The sequence below is a fragment of the Schistocerca americana genome, chromosome 2 (genome assembly GCF_021461395.2).
Source record: "Schistocerca americana isolate TAMUIC-IGC-003095 chromosome 2, iqSchAmer2.1, whole genome shotgun sequence".
NCBI lineage: Eukaryota > Metazoa > Arthropoda > Insecta > Orthoptera > Acrididae > Schistocerca > Schistocerca americana.
The window spans coordinates 1,029,160,371-1,029,182,402 of NC_060120.1; the positions used below are offsets into that span (position 1 = coordinate 1,029,160,371).

At 41.3% G+C, this 22,032-nt stretch overlaps 1 protein-coding gene and 2 non-coding genes across 3 annotated transcripts in view; 1 reads left to right on the forward strand and 2 right to left on the reverse strand.

The window, feature by feature from the left end:
- Positions 1-22,032, forward strand: part of LOC124594650 (RING-box protein 2) — a 514,996-nt gene that overhangs the window by 420,836 nt on the left and 72,128 nt on the right. The gene's annotated exons all lie outside the window — the stretch shown is intronic.
- Positions 546-618, reverse strand: Trnar-acg. The gene has a single exon. It is a non-coding gene; the product is annotated as a tRNA-Arg (tRNA).
- Positions 1,261-1,332, reverse strand: Trnaw-cca. Its single transcript has one exon. It is a non-coding gene; the product is annotated as a tRNA-Trp (tRNA).

Below are 22,032 nucleotides of genomic sequence, written 5' to 3' on the forward strand. Positions count from 1 at the left end.
AATACGTGTGCGCTTAATTTGAAATGTCTGCCTGTCTAGTGCATCTTACTTGTACACAATTTTTCTTCCGTGCGTAACTGTTGTCTTGCTTTCCTGCTTAAGGTGGGATGCTTGGCTGTCACCTGTCAGATTGGTTGACTTCTTGTAATGGCACCACGTATTGGTCACGTTTAGCTATTGTAATAGCATTGGTCACGTTTAGCTATTTTAATAGCCGCAGGAGCGCAGATGTTTGCCTGACAGGGACGGAACTGCTTCTAAGCAACGAAATAGAAATCGGTGGTGTTCGCTATCCGGAATGTTTTCTCTGCGCTGTATTATTGGCGAATCTTCCTTGAAGGCGTGTTCGCGGTATTGTGCTATGGATATGCACTTCACCGACTTCTCTTCCGAAAAACCGCCTCCTATTTTGTTACTGGTTCCCGGTGGCTACTGATTTGCAGATATGCTGCACACATACCAGCTCAGCATTATTACTACTAACTCTGATGCAGAAACATTTCGTAAAGTTAGCATCGAATGACTTATCACACTATAAAAATTATCGACCCTGCCAGGATTCGAACCTGGAATCTTCTGATCCGTAGTCAGACGCGTTATCCGTTGCGCCACAGGGCCACACGATATATACCTCTCGTATTAGTCATACTACCAGCGTGTGTAATTGACCTCGTGGCGTTTTCTTTTTCATACACTCTAAGTTTTTAGTTGCGAGTCCATTACATTTTTACACCAGTTAATGATGTCCATAGAGCTGTGTTTCCTATATGGCGTAAACATATTCCTACAGGATGTGGCGGTAAAGTTAACGATATCGTCCGGCCGGTTTCCTTCGACGCCACATTTCAGTTAACTGCACGTAATTGCTTGAAATGATTTCTGCAAGAAAACGATATATGACTTTCATCTTTTTCACTATGCGATGACTGGTCGTATTTCAGCCTTTTTCAAGAATTTTAACTCTTGGTTGTAAGTAGGCTTTCATTATTTGTGACATCATAAATCCTTGCCTGACAAGCTATAACGTCTTTTAGCTACCTTATGAGAGTTGGTTAGTTTAATAAATAGCGTCTCTTTCGTTGTAATTCTTCCAAATACGGAAAACACCTGCATTTCATTGAATTTTAGCACTGTGTTGGAACAGAATGGCTATTGTTTCCAAATTTTGTACTACAGACATTTGGCTGAAAATTAAGACAGCATCATGAAAAATGCACTTTCTGAACTTAGACAACAGTAAATTCAATTAGTAAAAATATTTGACCCCGACGTGATTTGAACACGCAACCTTCTGATCTGGAGTCAGACGCGCTACCGTTGCGCCACGAGGTCTGCGGAGAGAGCACCTGCTTGCTGAATGTATGCACCAGCGTTTCGTGTGCATCGGTCTTAGTTGAATAATATCATTCAAAGGCTCTCAAAACAGACAACTGTAATAAAATGGGTGAAAAACGTATTACTTACTATTAAGCTTCTGTGTTTACCAGTATTATTGAATGAGTTTCTGTCCTTCCTGTGCGTCTGGTTTGCGTTTGGTCAAACTTTGTTTCTGTGTAAATGAATTAAAACACTATTTCTATTTGTCATTTACATATTTTCGGAACTGCATTGGTTGTAATCAGCGTTTCAGTAGTGCTGTACAGTGACACTGTCGGAACTTGAAGTTAACGCTATGACAGACCCACTTATTTCAGTGTTTATATTTACCTGAATTCAGGATATTTTCATAAAAGACGAATAAAATAACCATTCTATCTGCAATGGAAATTACTTTTGCAGCAATATTCGAACGCGAAAAAGGAATTCCCACAGTTGAAACTAGTATCCAGTTCAGTAGAAAAGGAAGTGCAATATTATTCACATGATAGTGGATACAAATTATTATCTGAGAAAATCAGCGACGGATTAATGAAGTTTTGTGGGTAGGGGAAGTTCCGTAGAAGAGAAAGAAGACCAAATGTTCCTTCCCTTGAAAGTTAAGGAAAACAACCTTCAAAAACTACCTTTTAAGCTGTTTTGATGCTGAAAAATACCAAACAATTGCAAGAACAGTTTTATTTTAGACAAAAAATTTTAAATTTCTTGAAATGTGCAGCATTCAAAACCTTTGTCTCAGTTATTTCTTTTACATAATCGTTAATAAACAGCAGCCAGCTCGTACGCCTTACGTTGACACAGAGTTGACAAGCAAATTAAAAGCAAATAAACTGAAATGAGAATAAAATACTTTGAAAACTGTAGTTCTTAATTTGTTGACAGTTATATTTTTCCCATTTACTTCATGAATATGTGTACAGATGTATACTTATATTCTGAAAATAACAATGGGAAAGTCTTGACAGATACTAAAATCTAATTTTTGTTTTCAATACAATTTACAATGATATTCGTTTTAGAACAAACGAAGTGGGAATAAAGTTGCAAAATCCATATTAATTATGTTATCAAAATAATGTACGTGAGACTAATACCTCCAAAGAAGTTCAATGTAAATAGTGAGAACGATATTATATCGTTATAGTAGCTCAAAGGTACATAAAGCCATAGTTCTGAATGTAATATTGTGTTTCTCTGATGAGTGGTTAAAATCTGGCAAAGACCACCTTCTTACAAAAAACAATCGTGTTTATATTTGTCATTTTAGTTCTCTACAAATACAGTGTATACGTTGTGTGCTTCATGTGTATTAGCATCTGATTCGCACTTTTTTCAGTTTTTATACAAAAGTGTAATCTGAGTGTGCGAGTGATAATTACTCAATCTTTTTACATCGCAGAAGAAAAACTGTCATGATATTAAATATTACCTGTACTGAAGAAAACATATCTTTTCTGTTCTTTCCCTTCTCAATACACCTGTCTACAATTATTTCTTTTTTAATAGTGATGCCTCTATTGACATCTAGCCGGCCGAAGTGGCCGTGCGGTTAAAGGCGCTGCAGTCTGGAACCGCAAGACCGCTACGGTCGCAGGTTCGAATCCTGCCTCGGGCATGGATGTTTGTGATGTCCTTAGGTTGGTTAGGTTTAACTAGTTCTAAGTTCTAGGTGACTAATGAGCTCAGCAGTTGAGTCCCATAGTGCTCAGAGCCATTTGAACCATTTCTATTGACATCTGACCTAAATTGCATCTATCCTTTGCCATAATTATCTTTCTATTTGTGTCGGTGTTTCATATTTTTGATTGCACTGTGTGTACGACATTTGCACAATAATTCTCATATCAGTAAAAAGGGACACTCTTCTGCACACGTATGACGAACTACCGTGCACACTACAGTGATTGGTAAGGTATCAAGAAGTTTATATTGTTTTAATGTTGTTAATTACTGTATTTACTTGAACGACTCAGATCCATTTTCGTTCCCCTTTCGTATCCAGTACGGCAGCTGAATGAGATTTATTCTGAGTATTGTAAACGACAATGCGCTTCCCGTTGCGTTTGTTGAGCTATAGAAATAACAGGAACACGGTATCATTTTATTCGCAGGAGTACTTCTATTAAGACAAAAGGATACTACGATCCTGTAAAGCTACTCAATACCGCACGTTAAAAAGCGGCGTGAGGAACACCACAGCTGTCGCTGCTACAGCCATGCTGTTAGCACACGCATCCGCGAGCCGAAGACATCACCTTTACCATGGTCAACTGTGCTTCGCTGGCAGTCACTTTATTGTTCTGTTCCGGTTATAGACGTTCGGAAAAATTCAAGGCAATATACACCATCATTCGCTCAAGAGGACTTACTAGATCGACAAGTATGTCTATCCGCGATAGCTCACTTTTCACTGCCTAAGTAAATATAGTTTCATTAATTAGTTTGATCCTGAACATGATTTGTGAACATAAAAAGACTTCGTGCTTATCAAGTAAAACGACTGATATCGAAAATTTTGCGTATTTTCTAATTCAACTTTACAGTAGCAGCATCAGAAGCAGTCCACTATGGACGAGAGTGTGAAAAAATTGTGACTAATCTCAAATAATGTTACTTCACTAACATTAATTCCGAAATTAAGTAATACAGGAACACAGAGCACTCTTCAACATCATACACAAGAAGCCACTTACATGTTGTATTCTCTTTTAAAGAGAGGAAAGATGTTATTCTTGAAACTCGTTTCATGTCGCACAAAATTAAAAAACTTCACACTGCCAGGACGAACGTCCCCCTTCACACTGAGCTACCGGTGGCACGACTTCCTTTCCAGTAGCGGCCTTCACGTGACACCGCTCTGTGGCGCATTTGACCAGCCAAGCCTTGGATCGCCGCCTATGAAAAGTCGCACGTGACGTCAGCATAGCAGTGGCAGTAACGGCACCAACAAGGCTACTCGCAGTAGCATCAAAAGCTGATCGCAGCAACAGCGGCGACTGTTCTCAATGGCGGCGTATCGCGTCGCGCTGTGGGCAAAGCAGACAGCGCGTGCTGTTGTAGAAGATCGGGAAGCCCTGCTATTGTCTGGAGCCCACAATTCGAACAGGAGGGGGAGCGCGAATCACTGGTACAGGTAGTACATTCTCTCGGACCCACACAGTAAGGTGCCTCGGGGAATACTGAACTGAATGACTAAATCCACTGACCAAGACTCTAAATTCGTAAATTCGTCTGCTTAACATTGACCGTAAACCGCAAAAAAAAAGAAAAAAAAACAATTAGCTTAAATTCTCGGGGGGAGGCGTGGGGCATCTTCCCTCCGCCAACCCCTGCATTCAGCCTTTGGAGAAAACGTATTTTTCTATATAATCCGGAAGCTGTCAGATCTCTTTAGTGAGTATCGACACAATCACCACCTCCGGGGAAGTGTTGAAGTCATACAGAATACCCATCGCTGGTGCCGGTATATCAAATCTGATGTTCTTTAGAGGATTACATCGATGTTGTCTGTGGAAAGTATTAAAAAATTTTGCAACAGTTGTGCCGTCACAGCGTTTAAAATGCAAATTTTTGAAGACACCTACCTTTATGCCACTTCAATATTGCTTATCCATGACTTACCACGGCAGTATCTGACGCATCTGTTTACATCGTAACTTTCATGCACACATTCGTTTTCTGTAATGTAAAAATGTATTTTTTGTCAGTGCCAACAGTTCAAATGGCTCTGAGCACTATGGCACTTAACTTCTGAGGTCATCAGTCCCCTAGAACTTAGAACTACTTAAACCTAACTAACCTAAGGACATCACACACATCGATGCCCGAGGCAGGATTCGAACCTGCGACCGTAGCGGTCACGCGGTTCCAAACTGAAGCGCTTAGAACCGCACGGCCACACCGGCCGGCTAGTGCCAACAGTACTACATGAATAAAGTCTCGAGGCTGTAGATTTCAGGGGATAAATCTGATCGCACGATTGTCTTTCAGAACTGATTATTGCCTTCATAAAGTTGCAACAGTAAAACGTTAAGTTGTCAAATAAGTAGTTTAAGGATAACAGTTAACTCATATTTGGTTGGTTCTGGTTGTTAAGCTACGGTTAGATTCTCAAATTATATCAAAATAAACTGGTACAAATTTGTCGTAATAAACGAACAGCTTCGATATTTAGTGTAAATACTGAAGAATAGACGTGTGCATTTTCTTTCGTTTTCCCGTTCTCAAAAATGGTTCAAATGGCTCTGAGCACTATGGGACTTAACATCTATGGTCATCAGTCACCTAGAACTTAAAACTACTTAACCTAACTAACCCAAGGACATCACACAACACCCAGTCATCACGAGGCAGAGAAAATCTCTGACCCCGCCGGGAATCGAACCCGGGAACACGGGCGCGGGAAGCGAGAACGCTACCGCACTTCCCGTTCTGTGTCTGGAATATTCTATTTATTACATATTCACTTAACGACACGTAATTAAACAGTATAAATACACATTATAAATATATAATTGCGTAGAAGAGCACTGAAAGACCTAAGCCGAAACAAGGCTCCGGGAGTAGACAAAATTCCATTAGAACTACTGATAGTCTTGGGAGAGCCAGCCCTGACAAACTCTACGATCTTGTGAGCGAGATGTATGAGACAGGCGAAATAGCCTCAGACTTCAAGATATATAATAATTCCAGTCCCAAAGAAAGCAGGTGACGACAAATGTAAAAATTACCGAACTATCAGTTTAATAAGTTACGGCTGCGAAATATTAACGGGAATTCTTTACAGGTGAATGGAAAAACTGGTAGAAGCCGACCTCTTTTTTTCTAGCATTTGTAGACTTAGAGAAAGCTTTTGACAATGTTGACTGGGATACTCTCTTTAAAATTCTGAGGGTGGCAGGCGTGAAATACAGGGAGCGGAAGGTTATTTACAATTTGTACGGAAACCAGATGGCAGTTATAAGAGCAGAGGGGTATGAAAGGGAAGCAGTGGTTGGGAAGGGAGTGAGACAGAGCTGCAGCATATCCCCGACGTTATTTAATCTGTATGTTGAGCAAGCAGTAAAGGAAACAAAAGAGAAATTCGGAGTAGGAATTAAAATCCATGGAGAAGAAATAAAAGCTTTGGGGTTCGCCGATGACATTGTAATTCTGTCAGAGACAGCAAAGGACCTGGAAGAGTAGTTGAACGGAATGGACAGTGTCTTGAAAGGAGTATATAAGATTAACATCAACAAAAGCAAAACGAGAATAATGGAAAGTAGTCGAATTAAATCGGGTGATGCTGAGGGAATTAGATTAGAAAATGAGACCCATGCAGTAGTAAATGAGTTTTGCTATTTGGGGAGCAAAATAACTGATGATGGTCGAAGTAGAGAGGATATAAAATATAGACTGGCAATGGCAAGGAAAGCGTTTCTGAAGAAGAGAAATTTGTTAACATCGTGTATAGATTTAAGTGTCAGGAAGCCGTTTCTGAAAGTATTTGTATGGATTGTAGCCATGTATGGAAGTGAAACGTGGACGATAAATAGCTTAGACAAGAAGAGAATAGAAGCTTTTAAAATGTGATGCTACAGAAAAATGCTGAAAATTAGATGGATAGATCACATAACTAATTAGGAGGTACTGAATAAAATTGGGGAGAAGAGAAATTTGTGGCACAACTTGACTAGAAGAAGGGATCGGTTGGTAGGACATGTTTTGAGGCATCAAGGGATCAGCAATTTAGTAGTGGAGGGCAGCGAGGAGGGTAAAACCGTAGAGGGAGACCAAGAGATGAATACACTAAGCAGATTCAGAAGGATGTAGGTTGCAGTAGGTACTGGGAGATAAAGAAGCTTGCACAGGACAGAGTAGCATGGAAAGGTGCATCAAACCAGTCTCTGGACTGAAGACCACAACAACAATTGCGTAGACTTCCGCGACCAGAGCCAGTCGACATAAAAGTTTTCTGGGTATAATACCGCATCATAATGTACACTAGGTGATCAAAAGTATCCGGAAACCTGGCTGTGAATGACTTAAAAGTTCGTGGAGTCCTCCATCGGTAATGCTGGAATTCAACATGGTATTGACCCACCCTTATCCTTGATGACAGCTTCCACTCTCGCAGGAATACGTTCAATTGGGTACTGGAAGGTTTCTTGGTGAATGGCAGCCCATTCTTCACAGACTGCTGTACTGAGAACAGGTATCGATGTCGGTCGGTGGGACCTGGCACGATGTCGGCGTTCCAAAACATCCCAAAGGCGTTCTATAGAATTCAGGTCAGGATTCTGTGCAAGCCAGTCCATTACAGGGGTATTATTGTCGTGTAACCACTCCTCCACAGGCCGTGCGTCATGAATGGTTGCTCGATCGTGTTGAAGATGCAATCGCCATCCCCGAATTGCTCTTCATCAGTGGGAAACAACAAGAACGTGCTTGAAACATCAGTGTAGGCCTGTGCTGTGATAGTGCCACGCAAAACAACAATGGGTGGAAGCCCCCTCCATGGAAAACGCCACCACACCATAACAACACCGCCTACGAATTTTACTGTTGGCACTACACAGGTTGGCAGATGACGTTCAGCGAGCATTCGCCATACCCAAACCCTGCCATGCGATCGCCACATTGTGTGCCGTGAGTCATCACTCCATACAACGTTTTTCCACTATTCAATCGTCCAATGTTTACGCTCCTTACACCAAGTCAGGCGTCGTTTGGCATTTACTGACGTGATGTGTGGCTTATGAGCAGCCGCTCGACAATCAAATCCAAGTTTTCTCACTTCCCGCCTAACTGTCACAGTACTTGCAGTGGATCCTGATGCAGTTTGGAATTCTTGTGTGATGGTCTGGATAGATGCCTGCCTATCACACATTACGATCCTCTTCGAATGTCGGCGGTCTCTGTCAGTCAACAGAGGGGGTCGGCCTATACACTTTTGTGCTGTACGTGTGCCTTCATGTTTCCACTTCACTACTACATCGGAAACAGTGGACTTAGGGATGTTTAGGAGTGTGGAAATCTCGCGTACATACAAATGACACAAGTGACACCCACTCACCTGACCACGTTGAAGTCCGTGAGTTCCGAGGAGCGCCCCATTCTGCTCTCTCACGATGTTTAATAACGACTGAGGTCGCTGGTATGGAGTACCTGGCAGTAGGTGGCAGCACAATGCACCTAATATGAAAATCGTGTGTTTTTGGGGGTGTCCGGATACTTTTGGACACATAGTGTATATACTTCCAGCAGCAGTATTTTTATGCATATGACGCGTTTCCATACCCAGAAAACTTTAATGTCGGTTATAAATATAGACTGAATAAAAGACGAAATTCGTTCGGCACCCATGTGTAATATCTTATTACTGTAGTGCAAAAGTGACAAACATACTAGTGTGTGCTAAAGCAGCCACAAGATAAGGGTACAGTCTATGATTAATTTGTATAACAGGGAAATACCCCACGGAAACTATATTTCCAGGTTTTGCAGCATACGGATTGAATCTTTCCTTTCATTTTCAAATTTGGTGTAACTGAGCGGGGTAGCACACTGGACTCGCATTTGGGAGGAAGACGGTTCAAACCCGTGTCCAGCCATGCTGTTTTCAATTGCCCGTGATTTCCCTAAATAGTTTAAGACAAATGCCGGACTGTTTCCTTCGAAAGAGCACGGCCGCTTTCCTTCTCCCTCCATCCGTAATCTGGGCTTGTGCTCCATCTCTAATGACCTGTTTGTCCATGGTATATTAAACACTTCATACTCCTCCCATATTTGGAAGAAGCTTCTGAACTAGGGGGCTGCGAGTAGAAGGAAATAATGATGAACTTCGAAGAAATTAAACCAAAAATGTTACTTAACGGATCGAAACTTTTGCTACAATTTGTGACGGCGTTGTACACCCCGAGAACATGGGCATTTTCCTTGCGAACGTTTTTTGTCGATTGTACACAAACATCAAACAATGCGTATTTTGCGCAAACAGTGTATTCGAATTAATATGCATGTACAACTAGTTTATTACATCATCATGTGATTTACGTCAAGTCACAGGTACTGTAAACAAACAAATGTTTGTCAGAACTGAACTTACTTACTTTATCTATCTGCAGTTGTCCACACAATGAATATAATTTCTCGTTGCACATGCTAACAACGGTACACAAGAACAATGAACCTTGCATTTCAAATGCCTCTAAGCACTATGGGACTTAACATCTGAGGTCATCAGTCCCCTAGACTTAGAACTATCCTAACGACATCACACACATCCATGCCCGAGGTAGGATTCCAACCTGCGACCGTAGCAGCAGCGCGGTTCCGGACTGAAGCTCCTAGAACCGATCGGTCACAGCGGCCGGTTAACCTTCCATTTATGACCGTCACATTGGTATGATGCGAATTCGCAACGCACGGCATTAAGGGATTAAAAGAAAAATGTATAATTTTGAAATAAAATCTGCAAACGATTGCCTCCAACACAGACCGCTTTCCGCGCTAATTATCAACAGGAATAAGTGGCGGTAATGTGCAAGCGACAAGTTACAATAGTAACTTAACGTGATAGATGAAAACATTAGAACACTGAAATATTTAACGCTTACAAAATGAACAGCAATTTCTTGAACTGAAGATACTCTTTGCAGCATTTCCTAATCAGTGCTGCCCCCCTCCACAACCGTTAATGGCGCCAAACATTGTCATTTGCTAATGTTGATACTGGGTTATATCGGCAACATATGATCATACCAGCGAGATGTGCTATTGACATTGTTACCTACGGCAGGACCACTAAAACGTAGTCACTAACTCGGTTTTTCGAAATTGCTTCACCAAAGAAGATGCAGTGAATATTACATACTTGGAATCACGAACAGCTGCCAACACCGGTAATTTAGAAGTAGATACCCACAGTGTGGAATCGATAGCAACGATGCCACGGCGTAGATGCAAGTTCTTAGGTTGGCACTACGACACCGACACCGACGACAGCGCCCTGTGCAGATCTACGAGCTCCGCTCGAGATTCACCTCATTTGATTCCGAGGAGACAACCTAGCAACATTGTTTCTACTTCATAGGGGGCTAGCAATTACAGACTACGTTATTTCAATTACCTCAATGATAGTTTGTCCAACTACTAGTAGCTGTTAGATTTGATGGATGAACGGCTTCGCACCTACGAGCTCATCTGTACGCAAAGTTAAGAGTTGTAATCTAACTGCAGTACCAAGCAATTCAGCTTTTCCTGCTCCTACTCACTTCCTACATTCAGCCTACCCTTCGTTTTACAAGAGCAGACCCACGCGCCGCCTTCCAGGCGGGATACAAAACACAGTGTAAGGAAGCAACCTGATACACATACAGGCTGAATACCAGTTACCTTCCTTTCGGACTATGCTGATGAAATACCCTACTTCAAGTAATTATATACGACCGATCGCTTGACGAAGCATTGGTACCTAAAGACAATCATATCGCGCACCTATGGGTTATGTCTCAGTTGTGGGGCTGGATTCTTTTTGTCAGAGATTTCACAATTCATAATTACTGACGGTAAATTATGTCTGGGGCCTCTCAAGGAAGTACAATAGACACCCTGCTGTCTTAATCAGCATAAAATATTTCGGAGGAAATGTGAGTACCTCTCGTAGATTGCTTGCAGATGATGCTGTCTTCTTATGTATGATGCTGATTTCTTATGTATAATAAGTCATCAGAATATCAAAACCAATTGGAAAAATATTTAGTCAAGACATTTCCATAATTCGGAAAGCGGAAATTGACGGTAAATAACAAAAAGTGTGAGGTTCTCCACATGAGTACTAAGAAATATTCATTAAATTTCGGTTACCAGATAAATTACACAAATTTTAAAATAACTACGTAGGGACTTCAGTCAGACCCGGATCTATTCCGTATCGAACAGGGGCAAAAACTTGATAGTGGTGCGCCCCCCCCCCCCCCCCCCCCACCCCGGCCCCCTCGAGCGTTTGAGTTAGGACATCAAAAATTTTTTGAAAAATATGTTTGTATATTTAGCGCACATCTTGATGTAGAGTTCGATACATAAAACGTGTATTTTCGAGGAAATGCAAGGCATGTTATTTGGTGTGCCGAAGTGCAGTGCCACGCCTCTTCGCACAGCATTCTTGTATCGCACGTCGCTGTATTTCGCTCTGTGCAGTTTAAACGTGTATATTTTGTAGTGGAAGCCATCAAACCCATATTCAGGACAGTGGAAATAGAAAAGGTCCTGTGGTGCCTCTCCTGCTCCCAGTCGGCCGGTTTAAAATAAAATAAAATAAACCACGTCACAATTAATACTGGGCGGGATTATATGTAACCGGGAGACTTAGAAATCTTCAGAAAATTTGCACTCTTTATTGCCTGTTGCCTATCAGCTGATAACTTTCTCTTTCGTGTGACATAAAATTAAATTTAGGAGACATGAAATCAGTAAAGACAAGAGACAAGCAAGACAGTACACGTTTCTTCAATACTTTCGTCCTAGCATTTTTATCCTCCCTACTCTTGTTATAGATTTACACGGCGTCTTTTCCTTTTTGCGAAAGCATCTGTTATCTCTCGAAGTTCATCAATCGTTTTGCTTCATGAGAAATCAAAATGTCATTGTCTAATTCTGAAAAAGCTGTTAATATGAATAGTACCCAAGGCTGGTGTGGTTTCTCGATCTGATTAAGTCTATTTTGTCACTGTCTGCTAGATAAAACGAAACAGACCTTTCTAATATTGCAGCATTTGCAAGACACGCCAAATAAGCGAGATTGTTGTGGTACAAATGGTCATTCTTACGTACCTCATTCACATAGGTAACAACAGAATATAATTCACAAAGTACCAATATCAAATGCCTATTAGGCTAACTGCAAATAAAAAGAAATATGTTAGGAAATAGTTATATATTTCATTCATACACTCCAGTTTCTCAAGCATTAAATCGAAAAGTAGTTGTACGAAACTTTTATATAAATTTGGAATCGTCATATTCTTACATATAATTTGTGCGATGTCCCCGTTTCTTCTCCTTCCTTGTTCTAACAAACAATCTTGTAACTATTCCCGCCATTGTCAAAACGTATTCACCGCTTAACTTCACCAACCCTGCCAGAATCAACAATTTGGTTATCCCGCGTTTATTCCCCAGATAGGCATTATTACTTGTTCCTACAACGCGTTTTCCGCGCTGTTCCGAGAACAGAATTTGAGCTAGTGCTAACCGTGGACTGTGCAGCTGGCCGTTAGTAGCGTAGTGATCTGGCAAACGTTCTCCGTCACAATTTCATTTTCTTGGATACACCGAGATGATTAATATGTAATTTTTCTTACCTGTTATTCCAGTTACTCGTTTATTTCTACTGTGGTAGTCTGAACCTATGGATTTCGCTAGTAATTATAACAACACTGATCATTCGCACACCCAATTAACCTTATAAACAAACAGTGATTGGCATTCAGCTGTTCAGGTTTATTAGGCTGTTCTCGTATAGCCCCGTCCCCTTTTGTCTGCGAGAAAGCTTTTTATTTCTAGATGCGACGGAGACTGCCCTGCCAGAGACAGTTCCCCTAACAGTGACATAACGTAGTCCTACACTCTTCACCCATTCAAAAATCAACCTAAGATGTGTCCAGAAACCAATTTAGAATGTGTTCAAAAATGATCAAAAACCAACAGAAGTGCGATTTAAAATCCTTTGAATGATCGATAACCAACTTGCACTGGATGCTAGGCGCTTTGTGAAAGAAGGGTTTTTTCGAATATGAATTTGGCGCCACCTGAAATTGCCGTCCGGGGCAGATACCCCGGTTTGCCCCCCCCCCCCCCTCCCGCCCCACTCACCAATAGATCAAGGACTGACTTTTGACAGTAAGTTACACATGTCGTCCCATGCTCAGACCATTGCACAACAAGAGGGGCGCATTGTCAGAAGGGAGTACATATTCCTAATTTCCTGCAAACATAGTTCTGCTGCGGTACGGGTATCCGGTGCACAACAGTGGCGACTGAAATATACCGGCAATTGGAAATGTACTCCAAAGTTGTGCGCAAGGCTGGACTTTTTTCGTCGGCAAAAGTCTTAATTTTGCACAGATTCACGGTGAAATTCTGGCGGTATATGGACCAAATGCAGTGTCACTTCCAGCTGTAGTGAAATGATGCTGACAGTGTGTAACCAAGACAGCACAAGCACCACAAGGCTGGTATTACACCGTAATACTTCTTTGGCAAAGAAATATGAACACTTATTCGCCAAATTTTACGTCAAATTTCAGAATGGCGGACAACAATTTGGTATTATGTTACGAGAGCTGCAAGTGGAGGACCAAGTTTTATATATAAATTACTTACGAGTGGATGAGAGTGCATTTCAGTATTTACTCAGTGAAGTGGCTTCCCATATTACCTAACAGAATACTCACTTGAGAAACGCTATATGTGCAAACGACAGCCTCACTGTGACATTGCGATTTCTTGAAAGAGGAGAGGGCTACTTTAATTTGCAATGCCACAATGGGCACTAACCAAAATAATTCCAGAAACATGTGAAGCGATTTATAAAGCACTGAAGGTGGAATCTCTGAAGGTAAATAAATGTTTAGTATACATATTTTTGATAATTTAACTAACAGAATTAATGCTCCAAAAATTAATGAAAAGTATGAAACGCTTTGTAACTTGTGGCATCCAGGGTTCTGAAATGTAGAATGGAATGCTAAGAAAGAGTTTTTATTTTTATTTTAGTGTGACCACCACCTCTACTCCGGCTTGCTGAAAAGCTGCCTGGATGTTTCCAGATGTATAGGTGGATGGCTGTATCTCTGGTTGGGAATATGAAGTCGTCTGCAGCATATTCCACCTGCCGATTAACACACGATTAATAGCAAGCATTGAGACCCTTGCTCACTCTTCCCTCGGGCAGTCGAAGCAAGGTTATTAAAAAAAAGAGTGGAAGAATCATACCAGCTTTGAAGCCATGTTTACAAACTCACTACGGAAACGTCAAATAGCTGTAGCGACGCCAGAGCTCAAAGAGGTTACATTTCACATTGCAATGAACAGGCTGGCCGCGGTTACCGAGCGGTTTTAGGCGCTTCAGTCCGGAACCGCGCGATTGCTGCGGTCGCAGGTTCGAATCCTGCCTAGGGCATGGATGTGTGTGATGTCCTTAGGTTAGTTAGGTTTAAGTCGCTCTTAGTTCTGGGGCACTGATGACCTCAGATGTTAAGTCCCGTAGTACTCAGAGCCATTTGAGCAATGAACAGAAGACGAACAACTTTTGTGATCAAATCTACGACGAGGCTCCAGATTTGATCATATTTCTTTGGCGAATGGCGAGATTTGACAACGTTCTCTATTACACTGTCAAATATCTTTGACATAAATATTTGACATATGAGGTTTGACAAAGAAGTATGATAGAGTAGATCCTGCCTCATAGAAATTCCAACTTCCCGACAAGATGAAAGATCTGAGGGGAAAGACATTTACCAATGATACAGACGTTCACACAGCGCTTTCCAAATGGTTCTGTTACAAAGGAGCGGATTTCTGTCATCCGGAAACTGAACGATTGGTTCCCGACTGTTGTTTATAGAAAGGTGGTGACTATGGTGAAAAAATATCACGTATCTGTGCTACTTTGAAGTCTAATCAAGAACTCGATAAAAAGTAATTGGCCTGCCTTGATAATGTGTAACTTGGTAAATACCTAGGGATTACAGTTACGAGCAACTTAAATTGAAACCATAACAACGAAAATGTACACTGAAGCGCCAAAGAAACTGATATAGATATGCGTGTTAAAACAGAGATATATGTAAACAGCCAGAATACGAAGCTGTGGTCGGCAACGACTGTAGGCCTATAAGGCAACACGTGTGTGTGGCGCAGTTGTTAAGTTACTGCTGCTACAATGGCAGGTTAACAAGATATAAGTGACTTTGAAAGGGGTGTTGTAGTCGGCGCACGAGCGATGGGACACAGCATCTCCGAGGTAACGATGATGTGGGTATTTTCCCGTACGACTGTTTCACTTGTGTACCGTGTATATCAGGAATCCGTCGAAACACCAGATCTCCTACGTAGCTGCGGCCGGAAAAAGATCCTGCAACGGCGACTGAACAGCACTACGAGGTGCATTCAAGTTCTAAGGCCTCTGATTTTTTTTTTCTCCGGACTGGAAAGAGATAGAAACATGCGCATTGTTTTAAAATGAGGCCGCGTTCATTGTCAATACGTCCCAGAGATGGCAGCACCGTACAACAGATGGAATTTTACCGCCAGCGGCGAGAATGAGAACTGTTTTAAATAGTTAAAATGGCGGCGTTTTCTTTACTTGAACAGCGTGCCATCATTCGTTTTCTGAATTTGCGTGGTGTGAAACCAATTGAAATTCATCGACAGTTGAAGGAGACATGTGGTGATGGAGTTATGGATGTGTCGAAAGTGCGTTCGTGGGTGCGAAAGTTTAATGAAGGCAGAACATTGTGTGACAACAAACCGAAACAACCTCGGGCTCGCACAAGCCGGTCTGACGACATGATTGAGAAAGTGGAGAGAATTGTTTTGGGGAATCGCCGAATGACTATTGAACAGATCGCCCCCAGAGTTGGCATTTCTGTGGGTTCTGTGCGCACAATCCTGCATGACGACCTGAAAATGCGAAAAGTGTCATCCAGGTGGGTGCCACGAATGCTGACGGACGACCACATGGCTGCCCGTGAAGCATGTTGCCAAGCAATGTTGACGAGCAACGACAGCATGAATGGGACTTTCTTTTCGTCGGTTGTGACAATGGATGAGACATGGATGCCATTTTTCAATCCAGAAACAAAGCGCCAGTCAGCTGAATTCCACACACAGATTCACCGCCACCAAAAAAATTTCGAGTAACCGCCAGTGCTGAAAAAATGATGGTGTCCATGTTCTGGGACAGCGAGGGCGTAATCCTTACCCATTGCGTTCCAAAGGGCACTACGGTAACAGGTGCATCCTACGAAAATGTTTTGAAGAACAAATTCCTTCCTGCACTGCAACAAAAACGTCCGGGAAGGGCTGCGCGTGTGCTGTTTCACCAAGACAACGCACCCGCACATCGAGCCAACGTTAAGCAACCGTTTCTTCGTGATAACAATTTTGAAGTGATTCCTTATGCTCCCGACTCACCTGACCTGGCTCATAGTGACTTTTGGCTTTTTCCAACAATGAAAGACACTCTCCGTGGCCGCACATTTACCAGCCGTGCTGCTACTGCCTCAGCGATTTTCCAGTGGTCAAAACAGACTCCTAAAGAAGCCTTCGCCGCTGCCATGGAATCATGGCGTCAGCGTTGTGAAAAATGTGTTCGTCTGCAGGGCGATTACGTCGAGAAGTAACGCCAGTTTCATCGATTTCGGGTGATTAGTTAATTAGAAAAAAATCGGAGGCCTTAGAACTTGAATGCACCTCGTACTTCAGACATTAGTCGAGTCCATGCCACGCCGTGTTGCGGAATTTCAGCGTGCTCGCAGGGGCCCTACGATATTAGGCAGGAATACCTTTCTTTGGCTCTTTAGTATATATACTATAGAGAATTCCTACACTATATTTGTTCGCCCTCGTCTGAAAATACAGTTGCGGTGTGAGATAAGATTCACGGAGGCCATGGAAAATGTTCAAAGAAAGCAGCTCATTTTGTATAATGTTCACGAAGTATGGCAGAGACTGTCAGGCGGCAATCAATGAAACAAACATGTTTCTAGTTGCGGCGAGATCTTTTCACGGCATTTTAGTCACGAATTTTCTCCTCCGAAATCGAAAATGTTTCGTTGACTGGATGAAGAAACACAAAACGACCTCCCTCGCATATTAATCTGCTTAGAAATGACAACGTTCATCTATTGAATTTTCTCAAATACGGACGATTTAAACTGTAACGAAGAATATTTAACTTTTCTCGTGATTAACTGAATATTACACTCACACAACCATCAAGGCTCATAAAACTATAACAAGGTGAGTATTCACACATCTGCCGAAATGAAAAATTCCCCCTTGTCAAAAAAATATACCACCAAACACCATACACAAATCGTGGTGAGCTACTGAATGCTACCGCAATGGCGGACACTGCATAGAGCGCGTATTTGACCAACGAAGAACAATAATCCACTCACAAAACGATACTGCATCCAAATGCAGATACACAAATAAAGTAAAAAAGAATATATGTATAAAAAATGAACGAGAAATAGCGAGTGTGGGCCTCGGTATCTCTGCTTATAATTGTAACAATTAGAACACTACAGGAAGTTACTAATCTTGCAAAGACATGACAGCTTTAAAACCATTTGATTTACTGAACAAGTGCAACTTCACATATTCGAAAGACAGCGACCAGGAAAAAAGGAACATAACTTTAACATAATTAACAGGCTGAATATTAAGTTCTTTTCAGTGATAGTTCGCGTGCGCTGAGCTTTCGTCGACTTTTCACTTACTGGTGCTGTCTACGAGTCGTCGACGTTGTTGTTCTGTAATGCTTGAGCGAGTAGTCCAGCAGTTATTGGTGTCTTGTATATCCTCTTGATCGTTGTGGACTGCAACAGGAAAGCGCGGCGTTTGTATAATTATTGTTATTTAGCGCACGTATACTTAGCGACGAAAGCAAGACACTCTTCATTCAACTAAAACGTGACATATGACGTTGTCAATAAAAAAAATTACATATTCGTAATTTGAGTTAAACACCATATGTGCAATTTCAATCAGTGACGCGTACAATAGTCACCATGCATTGACATTAAACGCGTGGCGAATTGGTACACCGTACTTCAAAGATTAATGATCTTGATATTAGTTCAAGGCAAGAAAATGCTTTACCGTATTCCAGTTTAATTCAACAGTTCGCGGTATGCTCTATAACGGTTCGTGCTGTTTACAATAAAAAACGTACATTTAACACCATTCACGCAGCTTAACGGCCTATACAAGTTTTTAAGATTAATGTACCGAGTAGCAGTTCCCACTAACACCCAAGGCAGTACTTACCGTTATTAGTTCTGTAAACAGGGTAAACACCGAAATCACGCAAGAATATCGCTGATCAAAATAGTTATTTACATCGGTCACGACATACACTACACACTAGACCACACGCGCCACGACAATCACCTTCTTGTCCTCGCTCCAGACTCTTTGTTGATGCCTGTCCCTGTCGACCTATCGATATGTTTCTACAGCGCTCAACACATCTATCTCAGCAGTAAGCGGAGTATGACGATTTACAGCTTCATACAGAGTTACATCACATTATTCTACCCGTGGAAAATAAAATGTCAATGAACGCAAGAACACAGCATCATAACAAATGAAAACAGCAATCACACTCATAACAACTGCATGACGAAAACAAAAACAGTTGTACAAAGAAATAAATTTCCAAAAATCGGATCAGCTGAAGAAGGGGATAATACCCGTCGGCTTTTAGCAATGACGTCATAGTTTACTCATAGACGTTAAAGTCTTTATTTTCGAGCCTCCCATAATAAATCGGTTATCTTCTGTGGCGAGGTGTCATCATTGTAAATTGATATAAATCAATGCGTTTTCAAAAGACAGGGCTAGACGTTGTGCATGATTTTTGTCGCTTGTATTAATTTAAATTATTTGTTCGTCCCAATTCATTCGGTACTCATTTTCATTCTTAGTGAGTTTGAGATATTTTGGAAGAATTTTTTATTTTCGACAATTTTGACTTTTTGATTTTCGTTTGTAGGTATGGATTTATCTATTCCTGTGAATATGGAGGACTTGATGCACGGTTCGTCAACTGCAGTACGGAATTCAAATTTTACAGTTGTCGCCTTTTTTCGCCTTCGCTATATTTTTCAGTCGATACTAGTACTGTTGTTGTTGTGGTCTTCAGTCCTGAGACTGGTTTGATGCAGCTCTCCATGCTACTCTATCCTGTGCAAGCTTTTTCATCTCCCAGTACCTACTGCAACCTACATCCTTCTGAATCTGCTTAGTGTATTCATCTCTTGGTCTCCCTCTACGATTTTTACCCTCCACGCTGCCCTCCAATACTAAATTGGTGATCCCTTGATGCCTCAGAACATGTCCTACCAACCGATCCCTTCTTCTGGTCAAGTTGTGCCACAAACTTCTCTTCTCCCCAATCCTATTCAATACTTCCTCATTAGTTATGTGATCTACCCATCTAATCTTCAGCATTCTTCTGTAGCACCACATTTCGAAAGCTTCTATTCTCTTCTTGCCCAAACTATTTATCGTCCATGTTTCACTTCCATACGTGGCTACACTCCATACAAATACTTTCAGAAGCGGCTTCCTGACACTTAAATCTATACACGATGTTAACAAATTTCTCTTCTTCAGAAACGCTTTCCTTGCCATTGCCAGTCTACATTTTCTATCCTCTCTAATTCGACCACCATCAGTTATTTTGCTCCCCAAATAGCAAAATTCATTTACTACTTTAAGTGTCTCATTTCTTAATCTAATTCCCTCAGCATCACCCGACTTAATTAGACTACATTCCATTATCCTTGTTTTGCTTTTGTTGATGTTCATCTTATATCCTCCTTTCAAGACACTGTCCATTCCATTCAACTGCTCTTGCAAGTCCTTTGCTGTCTCTGACAGAATTACAATGTCATCGGCGAACCTCAAAGTTTTTGTTTCTTCTCCATGAATTTTAATACCTACTCCGAATTTTTCTTTTGTTTCCTTTAAGTACTATCGAAAGCGAAAAGACAGAGACACGAAAAATTTGTATCCCGTACTTCAGTTGACCTATATAGGTCATACGTAACATTGGCATCCTGTACCTCAGTTGGAAAAAGCATTGTATAGCGTGGTAGTGTCCTCTTCACAACTACCACCTACATAGGAAGGAATGACCATCGTAATAAAATTGGCCAGGTGCAAGTAGAACTCACGCATAGAGGATTCCGTAGAAACTTAATCAAGTATACAGACAGTTCATCCATTCCGGGAATTGATAATGTCGACCATTTTTACCTATTGATATTGACAAGGTATCGTTCCTAGAGATTCCCATATTTTCGAGAATGTTTTAATTTCAATAATAAATGTTACACATAGTCATGCAGGAGGCAGGCGACCATTATTATAATGATCAGTAGTTCTCCGTACAGGCTGAATGGGTCGCAATGGTAAAAGTCAGACACGAGGCAAGGAATGATTTTATTGCTCATATGATTCGTCTCCGAATTTACTGCTCTTAGATATGGCGGTTCAAGTTGTATATACACATACAATTTGAAACGTCATATCTAAGTGAAGTAATCGTTTGTGGACATGTGATTGTGGATAAATTCCTCGTCGTATTGTTGCTGTTGTGGTCTTCAGTGCAGCTCTCCATGCTGAACTACCCTGTGCAAGCTTCTTTATCTCCCAGTACCTACTGCAACCTACATCCTTCTGAATCTGCTTAGTGTATTCATCTCTTGGTCTCCCTCTACGGTTTTACCCTCCACACTGCTCTCCAATGCTAAATTTGTGATCCCTTGATGCCTCAGAACATGTACTACCAACCGGTCCCTTCCTCTAGTCAAGTTGTGCCACAAACTCCTCTTCTCCCCAATTCTATTCAATACCTCCTCATTAGTTATGTGATCTACCCATCTAATCTTCAGCATTTTTCTGTAGCACCACATTTTAAAAGCTTCTATTCTCTTCTTGTCTAAGCTATTTATCGACCACGTTTCACTTCATACATGGCTACACTCCATATAAATACTTTCAGAAACGGCTTCCTGACACTTAAATCTATACACGATGTTAACAAATTTCTCTTCTTCAGAAACGCTTTCCTTGCCATTGCCAGTCTACATTTTATATCCTCTCTACTTCGACCACCATCAGTTATTTTGCTCCCCAAATAGCAAAATTCATTTACTACTTTAAGTGTCTCATTTTTTAATCTAATTCCATCAGAATCACCCGATTTAATTCGACTACAGTCCATTATCCTCATATTGCTTTTGTTGATGTTCATGTTATATCCTCCTTTCAAGATACTGTCCATTCCGTTCAACTACCCTTCCAGCTCCTTTGCTGTCTCTGACAGAGTTACAATGTCATCGGCAAACCTTGAAGTTCGTATTTCTTCTCCATGGATTTTAATTCCTACTCCGCATTTTTCTTTCGTTTCCTTTACTACTTGTTCAGTATACAGATTGAATAACATCGGGGTATCCTACAATCCTGTCCCAATCCCTTCCCAACCACTGCTTCCCTTTCATGTCCCTCGAATCTTATAACTGCCAACTGGTTTCTGTACAAATTGTAAGTAGCCTTTCAAAAAAATGGTTCAAATGGGTCTGAGCACTATGGGACTAAACATCTGAGGTCATCAGTCCCCTAGAACTTAGAACTACTTAAACCTAACTAACTTAAGGACATCACACACACCCACGCCCGAGGCAGGATTCGAACCTGCGACCGGAACAGTCGCGCGGTTCCAGACTGAAGCGCCTAGAACCGCTCGGCCAAAAAACCTTTCGCTCCCTGTATTTTACCCCTGCCACCTTTAGAATTTGAAAGAGAGTATTCCAGTCAACATTGTCAAAAGCTTTCTCTAAGTCTACAAATGCTAGAAACGTAGGTTTGCCT